This window comes from Cryptomeria japonica, chromosome 5, assembly GCF_030272615.1.
Source record: "Cryptomeria japonica chromosome 5, Sugi_1.0, whole genome shotgun sequence".
In the NCBI taxonomy this organism is placed as follows: domain Eukaryota; kingdom Viridiplantae; phylum Streptophyta; class Pinopsida; order Cupressales; family Cupressaceae; genus Cryptomeria; species Cryptomeria japonica.
The window spans coordinates 648,246,026-648,270,109 of NC_081409.1; the positions used below are offsets into that span (position 1 = coordinate 648,246,026).

A 24,084-nucleotide genomic window follows, 5' to 3' on the forward strand; every position below is an offset into this window, starting at 1 on the left:
TAATAACATCATCAAACTTAGCTCATTTGATTACATACACAAGTATACATCAATCACATAAGCATAAACGCAAATTGTAGCTGAAGAAAATAACAAACATAGATATATAAATATTGTCAAATGTATACAATATTACAAAACTCATGGAATAAAAAATCCATGTCATCATATGATCATCATCAAATGTTTCATACAAATACCAAAGGTAAATACAACTAAAAGTCTATGGCTCAGAGGAGCCTGCACCCTCCGTCCCCGGCACCCTGCGAAGGCGTCTAAGGTAGGTCCTGGATGGTTCGACTGCCATAGCCGCTTCCCATGACACCATGCCATGCTCACCAACATCAGGAACATCCATGTCACTATCTGCCTCTGAATTTCCTGTCTGTGCTCGTGCTCTCCGCTCCTCCTCTGCCATGGCTACAGTCTCAACCTCTATATCTACCTGGTCGATCCAATCAGTTTCAGACTTGGAGGTTAAATTTTCTCTACTTCTATCGATGCAGTTTCCCCCCATATTTTTCAATGGGGGTTTGGGGGCAGCGCCCCTTGCTCGCTCCCTGTCACGATACGGGGCGAGGTCGAGGGGCAGCGCCCAGTGAGGCCAAAAAAACTTATTACAAGTCTGAACTAGGGTTTCTTTGAGAGTCTTCCTTAGGGCCTAGTTTTGCTCTTGTTGCTAATTGGGTCTTGCTTGGTGAGTGATTATCATTCTTGAAGGTCCAAGCTAGGTCAAGTTGGTGAGTGATAAAGTCTGGAATGTCATTGTGATCTTCAAATGCCCTGAAATTTGGCTAAGTCTGGAATGTCCTGATCCTGAAATTTGACTAAGTCTGGAAAACTGAAGAATCCTCCAAAAACTAGATTTTGCAATATAACTCCTGGAGGCTCGAAACCACTCTCAAACATCCTGACAGTATATATGGAATATAACTTAAAGTATAAGAAAAACCAATATACTTAAATGTTATATTCCATAAAATAATCCTGATGGAGAGACCAAAATGTCAAATTTCGCTCCGGACCCTTCCAAAAAGACTTATTACTTTTAAAAAAAACTTTTTAAAATGTTTTTTTTTTGTCATTTTATTAACCCAGCCAGTAGCCGAGTCTGGGGCTCAGGACTTGCCGAGTTTGGTGATTTTGAGCCAAACTCGCCAACTCGGCGAGTCTGGCGAGTTTACTCGCCAACTCGGCGAGTCTGGCGAGTTTACTCCCCAGACTCGGACGAGTCCGAGTCCGAGTCCCTAGGACTCGTTGAGCATGACTCGTACTCGGACTCGCTGAGTTTGGGCGAGTCCGGGCGAGTCCCGTTTCTCTGGTTGAGACCAAGACTCAGGAGGATTATGAAAAAGAAAAATTTATGAGGTTGAAGGAAGAGAATCTCCTACTCACCGACAAACTGATTTCTATTGACCAAAAGTTGATGGTTTTGTGTCGCATCATGAATATTGGAAAAGATAACTTTGAGAAAGAATGGGATTTTTCTAAAGAGACTGTATTTCAACAAGAGGAAAGTGATGGGAAGCTCCTAACTGAGGACTCTTTCCTCACAAAAATGTATGCCTTGTTGATAGAAAATCCTTTCTTTGGTGGAAAGAATCCACAAGAGGATTCAGGGTGCTTGGAGATTGAATATCCCAGGAGCGCAAGGATTATAGAGCTCACGGAGGCGGGAGAGAGCCTCTGGCTCAAGGCTGCACAAGATCCAGAAGACTTTGGAAAGGTTAAGGATAAGGTCTTTGAGTAAAATGAATTTCAAAAAGAACAAAAGAGTGACGATTTATTGCTCTAGATTGCAAAAATAGAGGCGGAGTGGAATGCATTGATTGCAGGTACTGCACAAGTTTTTGCACAAAATACAACAAATTCATTCAATGAGGCAACCGTGAGAATTGGGAGTGATGTTTGTAGACTATTCACACCTGTACAAGAGTTTTATATTTGGGTATTAAAATCTAATAATGGTGATCTTCTAGATATTCTATTACGGGGGAGCACAAAAGCAAGAGATTTTGATGGAGGAGTGTATTATGTATCTGTTGATAGTAGTGTTCCTGATTATGGATTACCAAATGAAGTAGTTAGAGAATATGTTTTTAACTCTGATCTGACTTGGAGAAGATTAATTTGCACTGTTCATGAATAGAGTTTGGCGAAATTTAAATCTTCTTAAGAACTGGTTGTAGTATGAGCCTTGGAATGGAGATGCAAGTAATGTTATAGGTTGTGCCGGTTGGACTTCATAGGGGAGATTGTTGGGTATATGAAGCCCAACAGTCACATGGCTGTTTGTCTAACCCAGAAGACTCTTCATTTCATATTTGATATGTTTATATAAATGGCTGTGTGCAGCCCATACCTAATGTTCTGTGTAATTGGATATTAGTCAATAAGAATTTTCCTTGTGTTTCTGGTGGACGTAGCCACTTAGAGATGAACCACGTTAATCATGTGTCTTGAGTTCTTTGTTGTGTCTATTACTCTTTCTGCTGTTTTCTGTCCATTATTATGTGTTTTCTCTGCATTTGTATGTGATTCTTTCTTGATCGGAGTAGGTCTAGTTCAACCTTTTCTAAGGCGGAGACTTAAGCTGATCAGCATTTTCTTCCTTCCCCTGGCTAGTTAGACTTACATTCAGCTTGACACCCATCCATACTCCTGACAACAATGTTCCTCTTAATGGTGGACGTCTCAGATAATTTGCATTTGATGAAGTCGGACTTTGAAGGAGATTTTCACTGGGGCTGGTCGGAATTAAACAAAAGTTGTGTATTGATCCTCTCTGGAGTTTAAGCTGGATTTGCATTGACAAAAGATCAGAGTTTAAGATCATTTTGCACTAAGCATGGCGAAAGCGAAGTTTGCTGAGTTTGTGCATCGACTCAAGACAGGTCGGAGTTCATGTTGCATTATTGTGAATCAGACTATAGATCACTTTTACAATTGCACAAGTTGGAGTTCAAATCATTTTTGCATTGACCAGTGCCTTGCGAGACTCAGATTTTGTTGATGATTAGCACTTGATTAACATTTACCCCTACCTCTACCTGCCTTAGTGCTAAAATCTCTAGGTTGCTCAACATTTAGACAAAATGGAACGTTTCAACCTTGACAACCTCAACACTATAAAGTATGATTCACATGAAACACTCGCAATTTCTGACGGAACCACAAGTGAAATTTCTATTTCAACATTTTGCAACCTTTCTTCATGTTTGTAATTTTTATGACAACTTTGATAACTTTGACAAATTTTACATCACTGAACAATTCTCCAACAATTCTAACATTAACCTACAGTTTTGATGCCTGAATTCAAATTCCTGACCCAGAGCATGACTTACCCCCAATGACAAGACACACATTGCACTTACAAGCAAAAGGTAATGAAACAAAAGAAACCACTACCAAGCTAATAATAAAAATATCAATGTTCAATAACGAAAAAATTGTACAGGAACACCTATAATTAAAAATTGTAATTGACTGAATTATCATTATTATCACCATAGGGTGAACATGGGTACAAGGGAAGAACACATTTTTAAATAGCGTGTTTACCAAGATTGGCTCTAGCTTGGGATGAGTACACATGGTGGGTATCGCAAGAAACTAGAAAGCCTCTAGAATGCAAACTAAGATAAGAAAGTGACAATGGAGAAATCGTGATAATAAAAAATAAATAAAAATATATATAACCATCGACGTAGGCAACAAAAGTAGGACAAAATAAAGAGATCCACAACTTACAACCAAAGAGATGAAGAAAAAACAAATATGGAATTGTATGACTGCAAGGGCCCTATGAAAGATATATTTGTAGATAAATGCTTGCACCATAATTCAATGGTAATCTTAAAAATGCATTCTTACCCTTGTGATATACAAGCTGAATGATTATTATACCCATCATAAAGGAGATAATAGACTCATTGATTGATTGCAACACAAAATGTTTCTTTGATACATGCATAGGTGGGTGACTAGTACATAGAGAAAGAGGAAAAGACTTTTCGTGGGTTTAGAATTCTAACCATAAGAAATAAGACATGATCTAGGTCCATCTCAACTATCATATAGGCTGTGCGTGACTACATAACAATTACATCTTTAGACTTTCTTAAGTGAACCAAAGTGGAAAGAGAATGCTTCTAACACATAGGGTGTAAAGAAATATACTTGTGATCGTATACGTCGAATTTTTTTATTTAATATCTAAACTTAAAATTCTCAAAGTTAGGGACTCAATTATGTAGGGCTACAATAGGTTGATTAGTAGGTTCATTTAGACGTTAAAGATTATCTATACCTATGCATTTATCTATATCCCATATAAATACTCACTCTTATGTGAAAGAGGACCATGCCTTTGGGTTGGTAAATAGCATGTAACAAGGTTGAAGGATTCATAACCATTGTCGTTTTCATCGTGTTCATAGATATTATGTTGGGTTGGTATACATTAGCATCACCAATGTTGAAATAATCCTTTATTCTTGAATCATAAACATATTCTGAGTCAATAATCACATCATTATTGCATAATTAAAAGAGTAAGACACCTCATGAGAAGACTAAATCATTAAAAAATTCTCTCTATTTTATATTCATCAAAAAAATAAGCTAAATCAAAAGCATTGATATGATAATTTACATTAAATTTACTTACGTTCGTTGATCTACATGTAGAGTTTCATACAAATTCACACAAAGCATAAGTACGTTATCTCAACAAATTACATATTCAACTTATAATTTTAGTCAGTTGTGATAATTAGTCCAATATTGCAAAGACTCAAGGCCAAATTCTATAAATATTAAAGTGTTGACAAAATTACATTTATTGTTTCAAATATAAGTAAAACTATGTGTATCAAAGAGTTGATCCAAATCAATAATTTCATTGAGTGGAGGAGAAAAGGCTTAAAGATTCCTTGTAAGGATAAGAGCATTAATATTTTTTGTTGTCTTTCATTTTCAAGATAAAATCTATTCTCATGAAATATGTTCATAGATTAACATTCATATCAAACACATTTACTTTCAAGAGTAAGGATAATGTTGCTCCATCTTTCTTATCAATCTATTTACTTTAAACCATAGAAGTTATGGGGCTATAAGTTAGTGTCTATATCCCAATTTGATATGCCTAATTGCTCATGGATGTTTACCCTTCAATGCCATCTTCATCTACACATATGTTTACAATAGAGTTATAAGCACCTTTATTATCAAGTGGAATAAAGCATAATAGTTCAACCTTTGCACATCCATCCCTGCAATTATGAATGCTAGAAAAAATTCATTAGAATCCTTGCTATACCATACATCTTTATCATTATTTTGATGGTTATAATGAAAAGAAGAGCTTCAAATCTTAACTACCTTTCAATAAATATCATCAACATGGCTCTCATGAGCATCCTCAATAAAAGACATGTATCTAATTTGAGCCTATTTCGTATGGAAAGGGTTATGCTTATTTGGATTGTAAGTAGAACACACACACATAGTTCTTTTGTTTCTTACCCAAAATTACAACCTAACAACCATAAATATTAATATTAGAGGAACGTTTGGAGAATGTTGTCTTCCCCATCTATAATAAACCTAATACTAAACTAACAAAGTACACACTATTCTTACAAATAATGTAGAACATAGACTACTATAGAGTCCAACATTGTCCTATTCTAATTAATAAGTGAAAATTGATAGAAAGAAAATAAATTTTGGATATGAATAGGATTTGAGAAACAAATATAAAATAAAGCTAAATAAGTGTCATAGAAGGGAATCCTATTAAGTTTCTTTGCATTAGATGACCAACTCTTTTATGTGGTTATGTGTATACCTATAGCGAGGACATATTAAATAATGCAAAGGTACCTATAATAGAACTAGATTAGTTGACACCTATTGATAATGAAAATTTTATGCAAATAGATAATTGACTTTAGTGCAAGGAGATCAAGCAAACAAGTATATAGAAGTATCAAACTAAAGGAGTATTCTCTAGATAATTAGTACTAAGACAAAAATGCTAAAAAAAATACTGATACTTGTACAGGCTTATAAATTTCATATTTACCATGAAATTAATGAGTGGTGCAATGTTTGGTGTGGAGCCTGATCAGTCTCTAAGTGGGAGATGGTTGGTATGGCCGTTTTTTTGTTGAAAAAACCCTAGAAAAGGTTGACTTTGTATGTTGCCCTAAAAGTACATGTTAGAAGTGCCTGGAATTGAAAGGGCATTATAATGGTGTTGTATTGTTTAGCTGGATAATAAGAAAAGATTGGACAAATGTGTTTTATGGTTGTAGCCCATCTTGGGTGAACCACATTAAATCTTTGTGTTATTGGTGTTGTGTATTTTTCTTCATCTTTGTGTAATCGAATGTGCAGATAATTGTTAATTTGTATTTGCTTCGGATCTTGTAAAACCCTAACATGCAATTCATAAGATTTTGACCTATTAAAGGTTGAAAAATTTGACAGAACTGCAATATGTAATTCTAAGTAATGGTCCACTATTGGGTTAAACCCAATCCTATAGAATGGGATGATGTGTATATAGTGGCATCAATAAGTGTCCCTAAAAGATCAACGACTGACACATTCAACAAGGCTCACATGTGAGTTTATCCTCGAGATATTTTGAAATGAAAAGAAGTTCGGACCTTTTATAACATTAATATTTAATAGAAGGATGGGCCATGTCATTATATAGACAATAAATGACTAACATGGCTTGGGCTTATGAGTCAACAAAAGGATGAAGAGAGTTGCAAGGCTAGATAACATCAAGAGGTAAGACCCATGCAAGTGGGAAGTGAATCGGTGAGAACAATGCTCAAAACCATGGATATTAATGAGAAAAGGTCTTTTTGAGGGAATTCTAGAAAGTAATCTTCAGAAAAAGAGATTGTATATGTAACCAATATTTCAAGAGCCAAAAGAAAGATTTTGTTCAAACACCATAGCATTTGGTACTTAAAAATTAAGTTGCCTAGATTATAGGGGACAATTCATGGATTGAATAAACAAAGTTGAATGGATTCAAGAGGGATAGCAAGTTCAAATAATATTTCTAGAAAGGACATGTGGAATCTATTGTTAGAAAGTAGCTGAGGAATCTACATATGCTAATGTTTATTACTCAAAAGGAGTGTGTTAGGAGGAGAGACTATAAAGCTATTGTAATGCTTAATTTTATTTGAGTTTAGATTGAAAACCCCACATTGTTGTAAATTGTTGTCCTATTAATCATTTATACATAAAGATGCATCATGCAGCCTATATACAATATTTGGGGATTTTTTATATTACTTTATATTTAATTTAATTTTAGATTGAATTTGCCCATATGATGGCCCATTTTTTCCCTAATGATTTTTTTTATACATTTTCATTTATCATTGAACCTTGGTATAATGTTTTAGAGAATTCTTTAATCACGTCATGCAAGATAAGGTTGTTTAATTAATACATTTAACAAAAATCAAACATTGATGTTAACCCTACTATTGTCATAGGGTAGGAGGATATCAATATTATATGAAAGTTTTATGATAAAATTAGGAAACATATGAGGTAGTCCATGGAATTTTTTAAAGGTCACCTTAAATTACAACAATAATATATAATTGGAGGCTCTTATCAATAGTTTCTTTTTTTATTGGAATAAGAAGTGAATTACAAAATCAAACAAGGTTGAACTAGTCGAGTCTCATTTAGTATATTCAATATCTTATATTTTTTGGGTTTATGAAATGAAATACAATTGTTATTAAATATTGTTCTATTTCACTTAAATTTCTATAAATTGTATCATGTTTTAAGTATTATAGTGAAATTATATCATGGTTTGATAAATTTTGTAGTACGAAAAATATCTGCTAAATTTTTCAAATTTTCATCTATTTTTGAAAAACTAACTGATTAAAATAATTTTTGATAAAGCATGAATAGAATTATTGGGACGTATCAAAGGAATTTTTCTTCTGTGGGAGACACTATAGAGTTACCGAACATCGAGGTATGATTCACATCTTATTTATGAAATTCATTGAATTAATTATATCAAAATAAACAAAGATTAAATAGTGAAAAGATCATATTAGTAATTGGATTTATTTTCAATAAAATTTATGCTAGTTTTATTTCATGTTATTATATTTATTTAACTTTTGTAAAATAATATTATAATTTGATGGTACTTGTATTATTTGAAAATAAATGAAATAAAAATATTGTAAAACCTATCTATTATAAAAATATAAATCTTAATCCTTGGACATGTAGTGTTGTGGTTAAAACACTTTCAAACCCCTGCTAGACCATTGTGCTATTGTGTTCAGTGTCTTCGCCGAAAGTGTTTCAACAATATTCTCTTATTTATGACATTCCCTTGATGCTCTATTTGATTAAGTATTACATGAATCTTATAAATATGTCCTATCACCTTTACTTCTCTATATATTATAATGTTTTTTTACGATGTAGGCGTGCCTAAGTATGCATTTCAGCATATGAGGACCACCACATGTGGTTATAAATAATTATGCATGATGTTGTATCGGATGAGTTTCTATTCATTACAGTCTAGCTATAGAATAATAGTATCTAATGAATTTCTATCCATTACATTGAATATCAAGACCCTGATAGTCTGACCTGCGGTACCATGGAAAGAGTACGCAAGGCGGATCTACAGTTCTCTAAATATGCGACTCATTCTATAATACATGCTCATCTTTTTCAAATTAAAACGTAATCAAAGAAAGAGAAATATTGCGTTCTAGCTTCACAAATGCGCATCATAACGGAAATTGTATTGGCATATTTTAACACAGTAGTGAAAATAAAGTAAATAATGGCTTGTGCCTGTAAATAGATGCTTCTGTTCATGACTTCTGCTCAAGCAATGGCAAAATGGATCCTCTCCGTACTCCAGAAGGCAGGCGAAAGATTCGACACCGCCAAGAAACAATGAGAATCCACTTTCCTTTGCGATTAAGAATAGAGTGCTAAGTTACTTCCACCCTCCACTTCTTTCTTCCACTAGCGATAATTACTCCCATCTTGAAAAGGTTACCCCCTTCCCAAAAAAAAAGGTTTAATTAAGCAATGCATCATGGAGAATACTGCTCCAAGAAACTGAATCATGACAGCTCGTGAAACATAATATAATATAAAGTTAGAATGATACATATGAAAACTTTAACCAAAATTTTATATATATATATATATATATATATATATACTTTTTCTACTTCAGAATTATGCGAATTATGTGATTTGTTAAGCAAGGTTTAATATATATTTTTTCATATGGATGAAAATTCTTAATGAGTAAGAATTGATTGAGGAAGTAATTTTGAAAATTGATATTTCATTTTTATAAGTTATTATGGTTAAGATTTGACTAACTGTTTTCTTTTCATGCAACCAAGTGGATGCAAGATATGAACTACCCTCAAGAGGGAGGGAAAGTATCATCAAGGAGAAAGTTGCAAATATTAGAAAAGAGCACTGCCAATTAGTCCTAGGTCCGGTTAATCAACCTTGGTAGAGTGAGGTCCATATAACCCTACTGATGTTGACCTTAAGTCAATTGTCACTCGTGTATCATCAAGTAGTTGGTTATCCTTTGTCAAGTTAATTATTTATGTGGTGGTTGTTTTGTTAACCTCTCTCTTTTAATTGATTGTGGAATATGAGATGATGATGATGTGTGTGTGTGTGTGTGTGTGCGTGTGTGTGTGTGTTGATATGAATATATCCATTATTTTTTGTTCATGTATATTTTATGCGAGTGTTGCATTTTTTTCTTGCACCATGTTTAAAGATAATTGGAGATTGTTGGAGTTCGTTGATAGCATGAACTTGTATGGTTGTCATTGATGTCAAACCTAGTTATCTATATGGATGTTGGTTAGGATTTATTTTTGGTTATTGCAAAATTGTTTTTTTGTTGCAGTTAATGTTTTTGGTGTTGTGTCATCCTATATTCAGGGTGGCTCATAATGGTTTTTGGTGCCCTTCAAATATGTTGCTAATTGTATTGTAGTTCAGTGGATCATATTCTTTTGGTCCAAAAGATGTTTTGAGATGTTAATTTGGGTCTCACCATGACATGTGGATATTCACATGGAGTGTTTTGCATTGGAAGTGGTTATGTGGTTACCGGTTACTATTTCTACACATTATGTTTTGTGACAGATTTGGATATTTTGTTAACGTGTACGGATTGTTGGACCAATCGTGACAGGATGTATTGTGATATGTTTTGGTTCCGTCTTTTTCCTAGAGTGGACTTATTTAAGTATTTTAGGTCTGGGTGGCTTATTTTGTGTAATATTGTTTATTCTATTTTGGCCAACCCTTAATTAGGATTTGAATGCTCTATCTCATATTTAAGATGTGCAGATGGATGAATTGTTTGTATATGAGAAGTAAATTGTGTGAGAAGCATATGAGAATGATTTGCAAGAAAAATTGAAGTTTGTGGTGATGTGAAATTCAATTTTTGAAGAGCTTTGAAGGTGATATATTTTGCAAGGCAGTGTGTTGTGAAAGTGAAGATTATTAGGGATGTTTGATATAGTCTTGGTCGCTTGATCTAGTTGTTCAAGGAAATTTTCATGTTAATGATAATCTTTTTCAATTTCAATTTAGCTATTTCATTTGTTGCTGATTGATAGTGAGTCCTTCAACAATAGTTTATATCTTGTCCCAAAGAAGTGATCTTCGGTTGTGCAAGTCATCTTTGTATCTTGCTTTAGGTTGTGCATCTTAGTTCTACTAGTCCTTTAGGTGTTGGTGGTCCTTGGTAGTAAGCCTAAAACATTGTAAACATTGTTATTCATATTGTGAGTTAGATTCTCATCGTGTTTTTTTCATGTTTTGGTTTTCCATGTAAATTTGGTGTTCAAAGCGAAACACATAAATGCACAAGTGGAATTATCTTATATCATTTAAATTACATTCCTTAGGATAACTCAATGTCATTACTTAACACAACATAAAGATGTGAACAACATCAAATAACTTTAATAACTTCAAATAACATTAATGAATGATTTCCCCTTACTTAGCCTAATGCACATTCCATCTCTAAAACATAGGAATGTAAGCATTTAACCAATCGTTACTTAATCATGTGAATTATAACATATTAGATATTCTTAATACAATAGGTTCATTTTAATGCATAAATTCTAAATGTTCCTAAGTTATCAAATTCCAAAACCCTAATTTAATCCTACAACCCAATAATATAATCAAAATCATTTCTAAATAGAATAAATCACATAAAACTTCATTGCATATTATATGTTATATCTCAACAAAGATGGTCAATACAATAATACATTATCTATTTAAATAGGGAAACCATAATCTCTAGCTACATCACTGGTTATCCAAGTTATATAATACAATGGTGTTTCTCAATCATAGAGAATAGATCATAACTGCTCGAAAATCCAAAGCATAATTACTGAAGTGATGTAGAACCTTCAATCACACACACGAACATCCAACCAAGAAAATCCCAATGGAAGAAGGCATCAAACCACCTGACCATGTGGAACCAAAAAGGTCCACCTTTGTGCTTTGGAGAATGACATAAGGTCCCATACACACTCTAAACCTAGGCTAACACCTAACATCCAAGGAACATAAAACATAAGCAACAAAAATTGAAGACTAGCAACATAAGACATAAATGAAATGCACAACACAAGGCTTAACCACAAAGCACAAACTCACTAGAGTCCACCATCAAAACACAAAGGCTAAGTTAGTAGGACACGTTGAGGGAAGAGTATCATCACATGCTATCACAAGGGTTATCTTAGCAGTCTCTCTCTATAGACCTCGACGCCCATCAACAAGGGTAATCATGGCAGTCTCTCTCTAGACCCTAGCGCCCAAGTGATACCCATGTGAAACTAACTCAACCTTTCGTGAAGACAAGGGAATATAGTTATGCCAAAAAGGCCTTTCCAATCTCATCCTTAGCCTATATTAGTACTCTAGGCCATGAGTGGGGCATCACAATTATCTTGTTTAATGTGAGAACTATCCAAACCCCTAAATCAATTTATTAATATTATCATTTGATCACAACAACCTCTAATGAAATCTCATGGAAACCACTTGAGGTTCCGACAACCACTCCTATCATGTTCCTAATAGTTAGGGTATAAAAATAAATATAAAGAGCTTTAGAGAATCACATGATATATCTTGTTCATGATTTTTCTTGCTACTCTCAATTCTAACAGAAATTATAAAACCCTATACTATGGGATTGAACATCTAGGTCACATATTTAACCCTGTCCGGATATTGAGGACAAGAAAATACAACATAACAAGGCTAAAACAAGCCTTCTTCACTTCGATCTCCACCAAGCTCATGAGGGTATTCCTAACTTTAGACCTCTATACTTGATAACTTTGTTAGAAACTACAATGTACAAGTTCACAAAAGGTAGATAGTTCTCAGATATATAGGGATTCTTCACATAATCTCATATTCAATCTTAATCCCATTGGCTTTAAATTTAACTAAGAACAATAGATTATGCATCTCCTGAAACACATGAGGGAATGATGGAAATACAATTTCAAACTTATCCTCTAGGACCTTTAATAACCAAGGAAACACAACAATTAAAATAAATTAAAAAAGAAAGGAAATAATTTAGGTGTAATGTCCTATATTGTACTACCTTACAATTTTCACTATATTTGGGTCCTCACTTTAGCATTTGCACCCCTAGGCCTAATGAGGACCTAATTATGCTCATATCATGCAAATTTGACTTCATATTGACCTTGTACATCATTTAGACCCTTAGTCTTAGCCCCTAAGTTGGGTAGGACCAGGGCATGGCGTTTTGGTCCCTAATAGGACTAGTGTGCCACACCTTGGTCCTCCCAATTAGGGCCTTCCTTCAGTCCACTTGGCCATTTTAAAACTTGAGCAGGAAACCCAACCTCGTGTTGGCTCATGTTAGAAAATTAATATGTTTTTCAATTGGTAAGTATAAAAGGAGGCTTTCCCCTCTCATTTTTACAGTCCACACACATGAAATTCAATTTGACATCAAGCGATCAAGCATTCAAGTCAAGTGAGCAAGCAATAGTCTTCCTTCAAGCGTTGGAGTTGACATTCATGTTCCATGTTTTAAATGAAGACTTCATAAAACCCTAATTCTATGTTGAGACAAACAAAACTTCATGAGGAGGTATATTATTTATGTTTTCAATCATTATTTAGCATCTCCCTCAAACTGAGAACATTTCCATTACTGCAATTCAATTATCTTTCATTTCTACTTCATGGTTAATTCCAAAACTAGGGTTTAACTTAGGCAAACCCCCATTCCCAACCTATTTCCCTTTCTTTCTGTGTGTAGGAAATAGGCACGGAGCCGCGATCTTCAGAATAAGCATTATTTACAATGACGAATCAATCCTCCTTTGGAATGCGAAAAGTTTAAAGGACCAGTGCGACGAGCACCATGGTCCCAACAATTTGGGAGCTCTTTTAGGTAACGGGTCCGAATCTACATACATTGCTCAGATCCAGGTTCATGGCTCAATCCAACAGCTGTAGCTCATTGTTTACACATTTTTACTTCAATTTCCAACACTTTTACCCTAATTTCAACAATTCAACTTACAAAAGAGGGTTTATTAATTTACATCATCAAAACCTCCAATCCACTTAGAACTTTTAGTCTTAATCCTTGTTGATTTGTGACTAGATCTATGGGATTAAGTCTCCTCTTTTGAATGCAATGGTCTTTAAGTCATAAAATTAGTGGTTTCTTCCTTCTATGGCGGAAACCCTAATTTTTCACCATTACAATAGGAAAGCAAATTAGATTTTGATTTATAAACTTGTTTTGAACTAGATCCGGAAGTCTCATAAAGTAGTTCCTTATCCATTGGGTGAGGAGTTGAATCTAAGATCCTAAATGCCAATTTTAAACAACAAATATATCCAAATTAGTGGGCCTTTATGATATTAATGCAACCCCTTTTGTTGCTACAAGATGCTTCTTACAAATGCAAATTATTCTTCTGACTCATTGCAACCTTTATATAGAATTTTAATTCCTTCCTTGAAGGAAACCCATACACATAGTCACACATCTACAAGGAAATTGTAGAGACAAATTCAAACACCTTTGATATTTTAATTGATACGAAATCAAAGAAATGCACTTGGAGATAAATCTGCAACTATTTTATTGTTTTCTCATAGACTAATTTACATTGCTGAAAGAAAAACACATTTATTCACTGTGAGAAGCCCTCCATGAACAAACTATACACTTTTGTTCTACTCCTTTCCAAAAAACTCAGGATTCGGACCCCTCACCTACGACCATGATATTCATTTTAGAAGATAAGGAATGCAATAAGCTACCAACTGTTTACATATGGAAATTTCTCATTTTCTATTGATCCACTCTCAAGAGAAGATTCCCTCAATCAAAAAACATGTTTCCCCTATGTTGTCCTTAAGAAAAACTGTCAGGTCACTATTGAAAGATACATAAAAGGTTTGGTGCAGAAACCCAAAAGATTCTGGAGAAATAGACCACCTTTTGAGTCATGCCACTATCACACATTTGTGGCATTTAGTGCAGCGAGCTACCAGGATGCCAGATTCTTATTGCATCTTCTGGTAAAGGAGAACTTTGAGAGTCCTAACCGAGTAGGCATGCCTAGCTCAAAACACGTAATGTCTGTGTTCTCACCCATTTCTCTCTCCACTTTCTAACCTTCATGGGGGGAAGGTGATGGTTAGCAAAGAGATTGGAATTATTTGCAACTGTAGCCAAAGCTTATAGTTGCACTCAAATGTTTTAATAGCCCTTTGGCTACCTTCGGCAATTTTAATACCGCTATAGCTACAAGGTACCTAATTTATCTACTTCATGTTGAGGCTTCTGTGAATCTTTTGTGACATGGTTTACCCAATGGTTCATTATCAAACCATCTTTCCTTACGCCAAAACATGGCTTCTCTTTATGCACTTCATCTTGCTACCTTTGCAAGCAAAAACAAAACACCCTTCAACATAAATTATTTGTTTATGAGGATACACTCATTTCTCAAGCTCTCAAGACTTGGTGATACAAGTAATGCATAGTATAACCGCCCTGTTGAGAAATAATGACTAGAAGTGATTGATTTTCCATCTCACTTAGTTGCTTTCCTTTTCAAACTTCGAAGCGACTACAATAGAATATGAAGTCAATATACTATTATAATCTTGATTTATCTGCACATTGCATCTATCCATGTGAACCGTACCCTGTTGTTGTTTCCGGATGTAGAATAATAGTGAAAATATGTTTTCATTCTTAAATTGTGGCCATAACTAACATTTGCACATGAGTCACCAATTCTGAAATCTCTCACACCTCCACCCTTAGGCTTTTTGGAAGATTTATTGGGATACTCTTGGATTTTTTGGCAGCAAGACTAGTGATCTTAGCTCATCATCGATGATCGAGACCTTTGGTTAGGTGATGATTCCATATTATTTGCTAATTTTTCATTGCCTTGTACATTCTCTCTCAGCTAGCCAATTAAGACATAATCCTTTAACGAGTCCTGAGCCAATGTGTTACACTCCATGGCACAATCTTGGGAGTCAACAAAGGCTTCGAAATAGTCTTCTGAGAACCCAAATTGCACAACTAGAAACTTTGCGATCAATAACATCACTCGGAGCTCGGTAAAATGTCTTTACTTATTTCACTGAGTCCCAAGTTACTTTGTAGGATACGTCATGACTGCCACATCATATAGGACTTGGGGCCTCAATAAGGAGTGCAAATTAGTTCAATGTGTACCAAGAACCATTGAAGCTAAGGACATCTTGGAAACAACTTAAGGCATGTGCATGTGAATCATGTCGCTAGGACATCATGAGGAGGGAAAACATTAGAATCATGACTTAAAAATATTAGGGGCACAACACACATAAGGTTACTATGGGTTATAAATACCAGCTAGGATGAAAACTCTAAGGAATGGGGTCGATCATGAATGATAGGAAACCCTCGAGAAAAGAATCTTAAACCAAAGGTAACGGTAAAAGGCAATCACTATGCGAAAAGAAAACCCACCAAACGAAGCATTCCTTCATTTAATACTAGGGAAAATTTCAAAATTTAATACCTAAGGCATGTTGCAAGGTCTTTTGCAGGGACATACTTATGGGCCTCATTTAAAGTTTTCCATGGGGACCAAAATTTTCTTCAAAATTTGAGAGTGCTAACACATCCTATCAAAGGTTCTATTGGATCTCAAATCAACAGATTGGATAAGTTCTAAGGAAATGCCAACTCCTATTATCAAACCCTCCAATTTGACTTGACCAACTTATAGAGTGAACCTATTTGGTTACTAACTTCCTCACTTTAGGCTCTGCAAGACCTAGGCGGGTATACCTATTCACTAGTGGCTTCTGATGAATAATGCTTTTTGTAGCAGATTGAGTATCTTGATCTAAATTCTTCCCTACCTCAGAATGGCATAGGTTCCTAGGATAGGTGGTGTTTAGATGAGTTCAAGATTGTTGTTGTGAAATCTATTCGATCTTTTCACTTGCAATTTATAAGTATGTATACTATTGCTAATTGGTTTTACATGTCCTACTCAACCAGTCCTATTGCTTTAATGTAAAGGTAATTAAAAGATTGTGATTTGTTAATGACCAGTGTCTTCCCTGTTATTTGGGCTACAAAGTCTTATATTCTTCTAGGACTTAATGTATGATTTATGAGACAATTCTTAAGCTTACCCCTTTGGTAAATCTGTCAATTACTGTTTCTTAAAAGAGATATGTCAGATGTTTATGTTATAGATAGCCTGAATGAATTTAACCCTAACCTTAAGGGACCATTCAAGAAAGAGCTACAAGGAACAATGACAATTCACTAGTAGATATTTTGATTCTAATTTATAACATAAGAACATAAACTTCACTGCAAGAATACAAGTAATCTTATCTTCTCAGAGATAATATCACAAACAACTACCTATAGAAAATGAAATAAATCACAACACATATGTGAAGGAAAACAACTGATTGTATTAAAGGTTCAAAATAGTATCGTATTATCCAGAGTTTATATTATATTTCTTTAAAAAATCCCCCCCTTTTCTCCTTTTATAATATTCAAGGAGTTTTTTCAAACTGTTACAATGCTTAATAACAAAGTCATGTTGCCCTAAAATATATTAATTACCACTTTTGTTAATTTATACTACAATTTTAAGGTTATGACCCTTCGCACTAATCGGTACAATTTTATATTTAATTAACTATGTTTAATAGATTAAAGTATTTCAATTTTAATCCCTTTACCTCTGTACTTTGCAAAGAAGGTTATAATAATCCTCCTTCATTGGCAACTTCCCATAACAATCTTCACTTAATGAAAATAATTCTCCCTTTGAATAATGTGTTTATTTTTAAGTGGCAAAGCAAATATTCCCCTTTAAAAATATTTATTATACTTCCTTTTATGAAAGATATTCTTTAAAGAAGTTTCACACTCAAAATTACTCCCTTTCCATTTCAAGCTTCTCTTTGCCCCACTCCTCTATATTTTAATTCATAGGGTTTATCGATGAAACTCTTCCTTTCGATGAAACACTATTCAAATTTATAGATATCATAGTTTCATCGAAATCTAAGGACTATTAAATAAGCTTTATTTCTTTTTCAATAATTTTACCCATCTTTGTAGTTGTATTTGTTTTGAATTTCTTCAGTCATTGTTTGAAACTCACCGCTGGGAAGTCATATAATCTGGTTCGATGCCTGTGAATTGTATTTGCTTGTAAAATTTTAAAACCTTGAAATAGATCAACCTTGCATTCCATGATATCATATTTCCTCGAGGCGAAAATTCCATGCTATGTCTGCTAATACAACTTGTATGTTTCACATGGCATTTCGATACATTATTATGCTGCTTGCTTTATATTTTTATTTGTCCATGTACATATTGGCTTATATGTTTCTATATTGGTATTAAACATATTGGCATTATGTCTATGTTGTTGAGTAATTTTTATCAACTCATGTCATGTCCATGCTTGATTCCAAGGCTACCATGTTGGCTGAAGGCTGCAAACTTGGCTTAATATCGGCCAACTGCATTTTCCAGAAAGTTTTTCTTTTTAAAAATTTAACAAACTCATTTTGTGTAAATGGAGTATTGTATGTGATGATACCTTCAGGAAGAGTGGTGCAAACAATTACTGTTCTTTGTCTATGATTTCATCTCGCTCACATATCTACCATTGCATCTCTGCTTTAATACTTGACCAAACTACCTCCTTTCAGCTTTTCGCACGTGGTAATCTATTTGAAACTTCTACTTTGGTGCAAGCTAGATAGTGGGTAGGGTTAGGTTTGAATCTTCCCCAAATTTGGAAAACCATCACCAATTTCCTTTATCGATAAATCTTACCCTTTCTGTAAGACATTTTTTTATCGTGCCAATGAGCTATGCTATGCCCAAAACATGGAGAAACTTTACAAGTTATTTGCTAGAACATGGAGCCCACCGATACTTTCATTTTTCCTCTCAGATGATTTAAATATTTAATTATTCCATAATTTGATATCAGAAACTATAGAAAAATATTGAAATATTTTAATTTGTCTTCTTGCCATTTCAGAGAAATTTTACTATAGTCAAACCGTGCATCCTCAAGCCATGAGCCATTATGATATTTAAAATAAAACATGGGTTTCTCATCCATTTTTGAGCAGCTCGCAAATTTCAAGTACCTTTTTTGTAAATTGACCCTGCCGGCTATGACCCTGTGGGCTACATCGCTCACTCGAGAGAAGATTAAAATAGTATGTCATATGATCTCGTATGACCATGAAATCGGAACCAAAATCACTTGAGACCAAAATAATAGGTGGGCCGCTTTCAGGATCTCAAAATTTGAAACTTTTTTCAGATGCATTTTTTGGCTCAAGCAGTCAGGAAACAATGTAAAATCTTGTCAAAACTTTTCTTTAGACTACCCATGCTGGAAAGCATGCAGACATCTGAGCCAATAATTTGAAGCAAAAAGTGGTTCTATAAAATCCACCTTGACCTGTGAGATATTATCCATCAAAGTTGGCTCTAGAGTGTTTTTGACAATATGTTGTTCTGAGGACAATGCAAACTTGAAAAAAGCTGGAGCTTAAGAAAAATATCAAACGAGCTCCAATGTTTACAAAATCTTGCAAGAATATTTATGAATGTGACATAAATGTTGTCCCAAGATGGTTTTGTATGATGATCATCAGATGCAAAGGAATTAATTCCCAAAGGTGCCTTGGAATAGTTATGTGACTAGACTAGTGTGTACCTAAATTTTGCTACTTGACAGAGGCATCAAATTTTATCGGGAAAGGATCAATATGGATAATGATGCTCATTTATAATTGGTAACCCTAATTAAAAGGTCAAATTGCTTATCAAATTCAATATTTGGATGGGCATTTTTAGGGGTGTTTGTTGGTTTTGCTTATTTAGGGACCCTAAATTTTGCAAAAAATTAGGGTTCCAACAGGGTCCATGTCAAATATGAACCATTCTATGCTCGCAACCATGAATTGTTGTTGTATCTCTTTTTTGTATCGTCCTTCATTCTTGAAATTTTCTTACAAAATAAGGCTCATGCCTTAATCCATTGATTTGGTAGATCGTGTGTGCAAACCGAACTGACAAGGGCTCACAAGTGAATTTCGGGTTTTGGAAGTTGCATTACATGTGTGGGTAAAACAAGAGCATTAACTTGCAATTGTGGGGAACAAAAATGGAAATTCATATGCGTAATGGGTAACTACAAGTTTGAACTTGTAATTGGACCTTTAAGACTCATTTTCAAATGTTTTTTGAGTGCATTTTGGACCAATTTCGGGTTCTGGATGGCTGACTGCAGGTAGACTTTAAATGGGGAAAATGAATGAAGGTGTGAAATGAGTGGATGAAATGGTATGAATGGTATGTACGGATGATGGAAATGAATATGAAAAGATTTTGGGAAGATCATCTTCAAGAAAATGGGAAGAACTTACAACAAAAGATGGTTAAATCTTTTATCCATAATGGAAGAACAATTATTTTCATCCAACTTGTAATCGAGATTTAAAATCCTGAATACAAGTAAAGAGGGAAAATGGGGAAGAACAATGCAATTCTAAAATTGCTTTACAAAGGGGAAAATCTCTCTCACAAAAACCGATTTTTGGGGAAGAACCAACCATTTACAACAAGAAAAATGAAACAAGAAGAAAAGAAATCTTATCTTGCTCCAATCTGAAAATGCCTCTTCAACAAGATTATTAATCTTTGAAATAAGGAAGGAGAACTCTTAAAAAGAAATTAACCACATTCCAAAACCCTAGCCACGTTTTTGAAAAAAAATGCACAAAACTAAAAAATGTGGCAGCAAATGCATGAGAAATGGCATAGAAAACGGCCAAGACTCTTTCTAACCTCAACGCCTTAGTATACCAAGCCAAAACGATTCATAACATTGCTGATTTGTGGCATTCCAAATGGCAAAAAAAAGTGGTTTTTTGAAAAAACATGGCTGCTGTTATAAAGCTAAAAACCAACAATCTTAACCTACATGTGGCGTGAAAGGTGTTTGAAAACGCATGAAAATAGGGAGGAATCCAAAACGCCTTCTATCTCCCAAAAAATCTCCACAAAAATTTGCCTAAAATCGTCAAGAAAAAAGTTTTTCCTTGCAATTCAGGTTTTTTGGAACCAATAACAAGTTCGGAATGCATTGAAACAATGAAAATGGGGTTTTTTAGAAGATATAACAAATTTAAAATTTCACTTTTTCAACATGTTGGGCAAAATCGGGATTTTTTGGCCAAATAGCAAGTTTAAAATGTCAAAAATGCACTTTATAAGCAAAATTGGGTTTTTTGGACCAAATAGCAAGTTTAAAATTGTCACTTTATTTCATTTCTAGGCAAAATCGGGTTTTGGAGAGAGATGTGCAAGTTTTAATTAGTTGTAAAGGGAAAATAAAATCCCTACAACAAGTTTTAATAACTTGCACATATGTAATAGGGGTTTAAAATCCCTTTTACATGTAAAAATCATTAAAGTAGGGGTTTTTAGACCAAACTGCAAGTTTACTTGTAATTCAGCCAAAAAATCCCTATTTTAAGTAAACAAGACTAAAAACAATAAAAAAGATTAAAAAAATAAAAGGGAAATTTAAAACAAATTACAAGTATTCATCTTTGAATAAAAGTGCACATGTAATAAGCCAAAAATTCCCCTACAAAGACCAAAATAATGAATATCATTAAAACTTGCAGTTTGAAGAAAATTCTCCACCTGCAGTCAGGGTTTTAAAACCCGAAATTGAAGGAAAGACATAGCAAACGAACCCAGAATTCGACAAAATTCGAAACGTAGTTCGAGGATGGACTAAGGATTAAGCCAGTCCAAGGATTAGTCAAAATTTTGCCTTGGGAAGCATGCTATAGAGTAATTTTTTTCATTTTTTTACAAAAATTTTATGTAATGGTCCTTCATTTTTGAAAACAAAAATGAGGACAACAAACATTAAATAATCAAAAAAATGAAAGAGAATCGTAACATCGCACCTTGCTCACAAATGAATGGTTTCACATCCACAGTAGTAATACAATGATGGCATCATAACATCATTGATAACACCAACATATCCAATATAAGCATAAAGTAGGGTTAGCACATAGCACAACATCATCATAAGCAAATATAAACCACAACATGCATCTAATGAGTGCACATAGATAACCAAACACATATCCCTTCATCATAATAGTCCTGAGTATATCATCATTCATATAAAAACATATGTATCAACTTTGAATATGCAATGTCTATCATCAATCCAAAAGCATGAGAATATAAGTAAAGTCATAAGCATTTATCAAGAGTATCATAAAAGAGTGCGATATGGAAGGGTACTACATTGATTCATTCACATCAATATAACTGAGTGTTCTTCAATTGGTATGAGAGTGGGTTCCTTTAGATATAGCCCAACTTTTTGAAGAAATGCCTAAAAGAGTACATATGGCCGAGAAGGAGGGATATTGATTCTCATAAAAAAAGGCACAATTTTCTAATGGAACAAATTTTGCCTTTTAGGGCATAAGGATGGAAATGTATTTGGATGCTATAGGATATGATTTTTAAAAAGTGGTTGTAAATGGACACATATCCATTGCAACGCCTCCAACAAATTAGGTCAGAAAGAAGGAAAGTGGAAATAATGTGAAAGTCAAGAATGCAATTTTATGTGGATTATCCAAATTGGATTTCGTAAGTTATAATGAGAAAGAGGCCTGTATAATTTTGTGATTTTTAATTTCCTAGAGGAAAAGATGCAATACTTCTTGTAAATTCATAATGAGAAACCAAATACGTGTAGTAATATCTCAACTTATAAATGTAGTTCATAGATGCAATAATTTATTTTCATGTATGTTAATGGATGGGGGGTGGGGTAGTTTTTATTGGAAAATAGAAAAGAAATCATAGGAGATGTGAGGATCAATTAAGAGGAGAGTATCAAAAAATATTGGGAGTGAATTTTTTGCTTAATACCTAAGAGAACTGTTAATTAGAGGAAAAAATAGAGAAGAAAGTACTAAATCTTAAATAATGGCACATGAAATTAAAATAATAAGGTCACCTCTTGGAAGGTAGGTGATTCATTTTAGAAGCTCGATTCCCTTACGTAATCTTATCATTCTAGGCCACCCTAGGATCTCCTAGATTCATTTATAGTAGAAGGTGTCAAATGCAAGTTCTAGAAGAAATAAATTATGCACAAGGTGATTATATGACTAGAAAGGATTAAAAATTATGGGAGAAGGCTCTATGTATGCTAAGATGATTTGTATCAAGATAGGAAAATATTGTTGGTAATTGACACTCATTGGATTCATATGTTGTCATTGATGGCAACATGGCAACATGGAAACATGGTAACTTGGCAACAAGATTCATAAGGAAGCATACACCGACATTAGGAGGCATTCACCGGCAGACACTGACACTGGAGTATCTAGGGTTACATCGACACCGAGACCGGCACCGACATCTAGCACTTCAGTGAAGCCGACTTTAGTTAAGGTCATTATAAATATAGATGAGATATATTGTAATAAGGACATAGGAGACTATGTAATGCGAAGTATATGTATGTAGATCATTTGTATGCAAATGTTATATCATGCAATTATCTGTAGATAGCTTGGTAAGCATTCTTGGAGGAAAGGAGATACCGATAGAAGTGTTCAGGGTTTATGAACCGATATAGAGTCGAATTATAACCGGAACTCTTTTTGGCATAGCAGATGCATTTTGTGAGTTCATTATTATTGTTTTATTTCAGCAAAAGCTTGTAGTCAATAAGACTCTTTTTGTGATGAACAATGTACTTTAGGGAGTGTGCCTTCCTGCATGTGCAGGCCCCCATTTTATGTAATATCCTTTCATATGGCCAGTGAACTGATATTGTGGCTCACAAATCCCACCATGGTTTTTCCTCTTTGAGGTTTTCCACGTATAAATTTTGTGTTATGGTGTTCATTTATGTGGATGGTTTATTTGCTTCAAGTTATATGTTTCTTCACTTACCGGTTTATATGTGTGTTATAAAAGGGTGATATCATATCTTACCGACAGAACAATGATTCACCCCCCCTCTTAGTGTTCTTGGATCCCAACAAATATATGAGGATAAACAAGAAAACTATGTGGGTTTTGGAAAATCTAGAAGTTCATTTTTGTCCATATAGTTTTAGGAACTTAAAAATCATTGAAGAAATACAATAACCAATTTTTGTCTAGCAATAAATTTAGTTGTAATCTTAAAGATACCCAAAATTACCTTGACATAAAAGAGATGATGCTTCTAAACTTATGCACCATTAACATCCTATGCATAATATGGTAAACTATGTAATTTATATAATGTAATGTAAATCTAATATATG

At 34.1% G+C, this 24,084-nt stretch overlaps 1 protein-coding gene across 1 annotated transcript in view; it reads left to right on the forward strand.

Moving 5' to 3' along the window:
• The first annotated feature begins 7,969 nt into the window (after nt 1-7,969).
• LOC131078483 (MADS-box transcription factor 14-like) overlaps nt 7,970-24,084 on the forward strand; it is a 102,960-nt gene continuing 86,845 nt past the window's right edge. The window contains exon 1 of the mRNA XM_059220240.1: nt 7,970-8,041. The gene's annotated coding sequence lies outside the window, so the exon portion shown is untranslated. The remainder of the gene's footprint in view (nt 8,042-24,084) is intronic.